Here is a 5913-nt window from a genome sequence, read left to right as displayed (position 1 = left end):
ATATATATGTAGTTAGTGTGTATGTGTGTGTGTGTGCGCATTGATCCCATCCTCTCAATTCACCCCTCCCCCCAATGGCTTTAAATTGAATTTCATTAATGAAAAATGATGTCCAGAAACTTATGTGCATAATTTCCATCTTTATATGTTACTTGGTAGTTTGTTCAAATGTCTTATCCATTATGTTTATACTATCATTACTTTTGTTTTGAGATCACTCTATGTATTATGGAACAAGACTTTATGAGTTAGATTACTTGAAAGTATTGTCTCCTAGGAAATAAATTATTTTTACACCCTCTTAAATATGTCTTTTGAAGAATAAAGGATTTAATTTTGGCTAATGTTACACTTTTTATTTTATTGACCTTATTTTTGGTGCTTTAGCTAAGAAAATTTACACTTTCCAAGGTCATGGATATTTTCTATGTTTTCTCCTGACATTTTTAGATTTTAGGTACTACATTTACAACTATGGCCCATTTTCTGTGAATCCATGTATGAGTTATGGATCAATGTTCAATACTTTGCATAAAGTATAGTTAATAGCTAATCATCAGCATTTTTTGAGAAATCTATCCTTTCTTCACAAAAAAGTCTTTCTTCTTTTGTCTCATGGAGTAATCATTGTTTGTATATTACAAGTATATTTTTGCCCTATCAATATTGTTTCATTGATCTATTTTTCAATTTTTATATGAATACCACAGGACTATATATTACATTAGTTAGTGTTTGCCTTACTGATTAAAGGTAATTCTGCTATTCTAGACCTTTTGCATTTGTTTATATATTTTGCTTTCAGCTTCTCAATTCCTTCCAAAATAATAATTCCTGTTTCGATTTTTATTGGGATTGCATTCAGAAAGTGTGACATTTTAACAATATTGAATAATCCAGCAAATATGTATGGTATAGTCCTCATTTATTTAGGTGTTGATTAATGTTTTTCATGAATGTTTCCAAATTTTTACTGTATAGACCTTATATGTTTTCCTTCTCAGATTTAGCTTTAAGCAGATCATAGTTTTGAGGTATCTGTAATAGGTATGTTAAAATTATACTTCTAATTTTTCATTGGCAGTACACAATAAAGTTTTTCCATGTATTGTTTTTTTTTGAAACCATACTAAATTCTCTTTTTTAGTTTGTTTTTCCTTTAGATTCCATTTGATTTCCACCTGCACAATTTTGTTATGTGCTGATAAATACAGTTTAAATTATTCCTTTCAAATCTGGACTTTTTTTGTTTTTTATTGTCATATTTTGTTGGATATAAACTTCAGTACAATGTTGAACATAATTGGAAAGAAGAGTCCTACTTTCATTTTTCCTTGATTTAGTGAAAATATTTTTGAGATTTTAATATGGCATATGATCATGATAAGTTTTTCATTGTTTCCTAATAAGATTTAGAAAGTTCCATTTAATCTAGTCTGGTTAAAGTTTCAATTCATAATGAACATTAAAACTTAAAATGTTTTATTGCTTTTCCTGGGATGACAGAAAAAATTTTGTTATAAGTTTCTTAATATTGTGATTTTATTTTTGAATGTTAAACCACTTTGAGGCAAGCCAACATGATAGAATGTTGTTTTACATATTGCTAAATTCAATTTGCTAATTCTCTCATAAATGGTACAATTTATATTGCTATCTTTTTTCTTATAATGCTTTAATTACATTAAACTATTTATTAATTATTATTGATGATAACTAATATATTTAAATTCTAACATTCTTCATTCTGATTGAAATATTTAAATTATATACCAATTTCTGATTTATGATTTTGTAATTTTATGTAAAAATGCACAATTTTCTAAAATAAATTAAATGTATAATTAATAATTAAATAAAATTAACTTTTAAAATAAAAAAATGTATTATCAAAATTTATAAATCTCATTATATTTCATCCTCTTTTTGATTTATTATTTGAGGGAAAATAAAGATCACAGAAAGATTTATTTTGGAAGTGGGAGATTGGGTTATATTTAGCAGTTTATTTTTTTTAATTCATATATTATCAGTTTTTTTCTTTTCTTCTTACAGAAGTCATGAATGTTCACTGAAAATAATTTGGGGAAACATAACCAAAGTATTAATTAAATATTTTCATAATCTTAGTAGACACCAATAATTATTACATTATTTCCGTCCAATGTATATTTTCTAGAAACCAAAAAATATTTTCATAGTTATGTTTTCAAATTTCATACTCAGTAAATATTATTTCTTAATAACTAAAATAATCAACTGCATAAATTTTAGTAATATTTAATCTCATTTGCAAATATACATCCATTTTTATCCTAATGAATTACTTTACTAATGAATTCAAATATGATTCATTTTGATTGCATAAACAATTTTATTCCATGACAATGGACAAAAACAGTTTAGTCTTTCTATGATGTAAAGTTTCATGTTAAAAATATTCAAATTAACCAAAAAAGAGTAAATTTAGAAGGGATCAGATGATGTTTGTTCAGAAAACATAGCATGTATACAGTTGCTAGATATCTTATTACATTTTCACTAGAAGTATAATATAGACCAAATCACGGAATTATCTTCTTTGTTTCCTATGCAGACATGATCAAATTAAAGCAGTCAAACAATGCAATAATATATATTACATACTTCTATAAATCAGTATTGAGAAAAGTCACCCCATAAAAGAGGCAACAAACCTAGTTCAATATAGAATAGACCTCTGATGCAAAGATACAAAAACAGTTAGAACACACATTTTAAACAAGAAGTGTTTTGGTTTTTCAGAGAGGTAAGGAAGTATAACATTCCTCTTAGAAAAAATCAAAAAGTTAGGAGCCAAGATCCCAAAGAAATATAAATCCAAAATTGGAAGTTTCCAGAGGAGACTCAAGAAATTTATCTTTCCCCCTCCAGCTTTATTGCAACTTAATTGACAGATAATATGGTATAAGTTTAAGGTCCACATGTTGATTTGAGGCATTTATATAGTGCAGTATGATTACAATTTAGCATTAGTTAACACCTGTATGTCACATGATTAACATTTATTTATTTGTAGTGAGACTTTTAAGACCTACACCCGTAGCAACCTTCAAGAATACAGTGCAATATCATTAAATACACTCAAGGACACAGCTTAGTGGGTATATCCACTGGTACAGAAGAACAGACTGATTTAGGTAAATAAGATATGCTAATATTGTGAGTTACTGAATTCTTAATTGTGTTGATTTAATAGGATTCCTAGGACTCCTATATAAAAGTAACTGCACTGATGAGAATAAAGCAGTACACTAAGATCCTCCACATGATATGGGAGCATCTGAAAAAATTCAGATGATGAGTTGAAATCATTGCTCTAGACTGAGTCTCCATGAAACCACAATAAGTTTAATTTTAGCATATGCTTTAGAAGAGAATGGAAGCTTAAACAGAAGGATGCACTTATGTAAAACCACATGTAGGCCCTGGAAATTTCATTCAAATAGTTGACAATAATGATATTCACCTGAACTCCCCTTTTGGAGCTACTCTTATTCCTCACTCACACACACCATACTCGCTCTCCTTACCCATTTATTATGTCCTAAACCATTCTGAGTTATGATGATAATTACTTAATTATTTTTATAATTCACCTCTCCCACTCAAAGAAGGCTCAGATTTTTTCTTCTTTTGTGTGCTCATGTAGGAACAGTACAAAATTGTGACTGGTACACAGAAGGCAATCTCAAAACACATGTGAATATATTTTTTGTTTGCTATTCCTTTTAGAAACCCTCAAAGTTTGAAACTCATTAAGTCTTATTGTACATAAGATTTAAGAGAAAAAATACATAGTTTTTTTCTACATCCTTTGTAATGCATATTTTACACCTTTGTTTCTCAAGCTATAGATCAAAGGTTTAACATTGGGATAATAAAGGTACAAAATATAGAAGCCTCTTTATCAGTGTCAAAGGAATGGCTGGACTCTGGTTGCACATACATAAATATCAACGTCCCATAGAACAAGATGACCACAGTCAGGTGGGACCCACAGTTTGAAAAAGCCTCGTACCTATATTCAGCAGAGTTCATCCTGAGAACAGCTTCAAGAATGAACAGGTAAGTTGTGAGAACTATCAGACGGGATTAAATCAAATTCAAACTGGCTAAGATCAGGATAATTAGTTCAATGTGTATTTGAGCAGAACAAAGATAGCAAAGGGAGACTGTCACAGTAGAAAGGTCTGATGATATTGTAGCCGCAGAAGCATAAATTAAAAATCTTTACAATGACCAGAAGAGAAGAAAATGTGCAATAGATGTAGGGGATTGCCACCAGCACCCAACACACCCTTTGTGACATGATAGTGGTGTAGAGCAGAGGATGACAAATGACCATATAATGGTCATAGGACACTGCTGACAGAATAAAAAGTTCACCAGTAATGAACACAAGAAAGAAAGCTAGCCACATACTGCACAAATAACAGGAAATTGTATTTTGATCCACAACAAAATTTACTAATATCTTGGGTCCTATAATTGTGGAATAAACAAGATCAGTAAATTTCAGGGATCTGAGAAAAAGCACATGGGTATTTGGAGCCTGGAGTCCACCTTGGTGAGGATGACCATGCCCAAATTGCCCACCACTGAGATCATATATTTGAATAGGAACAGCCCAAAAATGGAGCCTGCAGCTCACAGAGGTCTGTGATTCCCTTGAGTATGAATTTGCTTAGCACTCTTCCATTGTGTTGTTCCATCCAGGTTTAATAGAGACATCAACAACATAGTCAATAGATTTTGTGTATTCTTTCCTCAGAGATGTGTTAGTATGCAAAGCTGGTGTAAGTAGGATAAATTTAAACTTTCCAATTTATAATATTTGAAAATAAAATCATCAGCCTCATATTAAAAAATACATAAAAGAGATATAAATAAATATGGTAATAGATCAGTGGTTCTCAATTGAAGTAATTTTACTCCTCAAAGAATAATTTCCCACTGTCTGAAGACATTTTGGTCATCATAATCAGGAAGTGATTTTCTACTGCCTTCTAATGGTTAAAGGTCAGCTCAGTATTATACCATATTGAATATCCAACCTGCAACAACATACAGCCAGTAGTCACAATAATATAACCACTGAGAAACCCTGATAATATAGATGATTAGATAAATACATAGAGATTCATAAACATGGAAAACAAAGAAAAATTAAAACACATTAAGTCAAAGTTAAAACTGCAAGTATTAATGGTCAATTACTTTACTATTGCTTAATTTTTATATAATTTATATGATACCATCATATAATACCTCAATAGTTGGGCACAATGCATATGCCAATTATATAATAAAAATACCAAACCATGAATTCCACAAATTCATATAATACACTACTCAAATCATAGTGCTATGAAATAGTTTATGCTTTCAGGTAGTATTCACTGAAAAGTTAGCACACCTGGCAGATATGAATAAATAGTAAAAGTATAATGGATAACAGTGGGAATTTTTTTGTTTATATAGTGAAATAGACAAGGAGATAAATGTATATAAGTACAGTTTCTGTAATACCTTTACTTATGATATATACAAACAGATATTTTGGGCAAATAACCTAAGTCATCTAAAACTCTTATTCTCATATGTAATGCAAAACACTGTGCATGGTTTTGGGGAAAGATAAATGAAGGCTCAATGATTCAATTAGGTTACCTTACCTGGAAATAGTTCTAAATTATCAAGTACATATGCATTCTCTGAATTGTGGCTTAACTCCTTTGTTAGGGCTATAGTGATGAAATAGGGGAGGAATAGGTCAAGCAGTATGTAATACATGGGATTTATTTCAGTCACCACTGCACCTCCTAGTCCATGATTAAATTGGAACTACTGATTTTTATTTTTTGATTGTTA

General features: G+C 30.0%; 1 pseudogene; it reads right to left on the bottom strand.

Annotated features, from left to right (window-relative positions):
• Window positions 1-3847: 3847 nt before the first annotated feature.
• LOC110258423 lies at window positions 3848-4754 on the bottom strand (annotated as a pseudogene).
• Between the last annotated feature and the right edge of the window lie 1159 nt (window positions 4755-5913).

This window comes from Sus scrofa, unplaced genomic scaffold, assembly GCF_000003025.6.
Source record: "Sus scrofa isolate TJ Tabasco breed Duroc unplaced genomic scaffold, Sscrofa11.1 Contig2026, whole genome shotgun sequence".
NCBI lineage: Eukaryota > Metazoa > Chordata > Mammalia > Artiodactyla > Suidae > Sus > Sus scrofa.
Note: the sequence above shows the minus strand (reverse complement) of the source record. Positions and strands in the feature narration are given on the sequence as shown.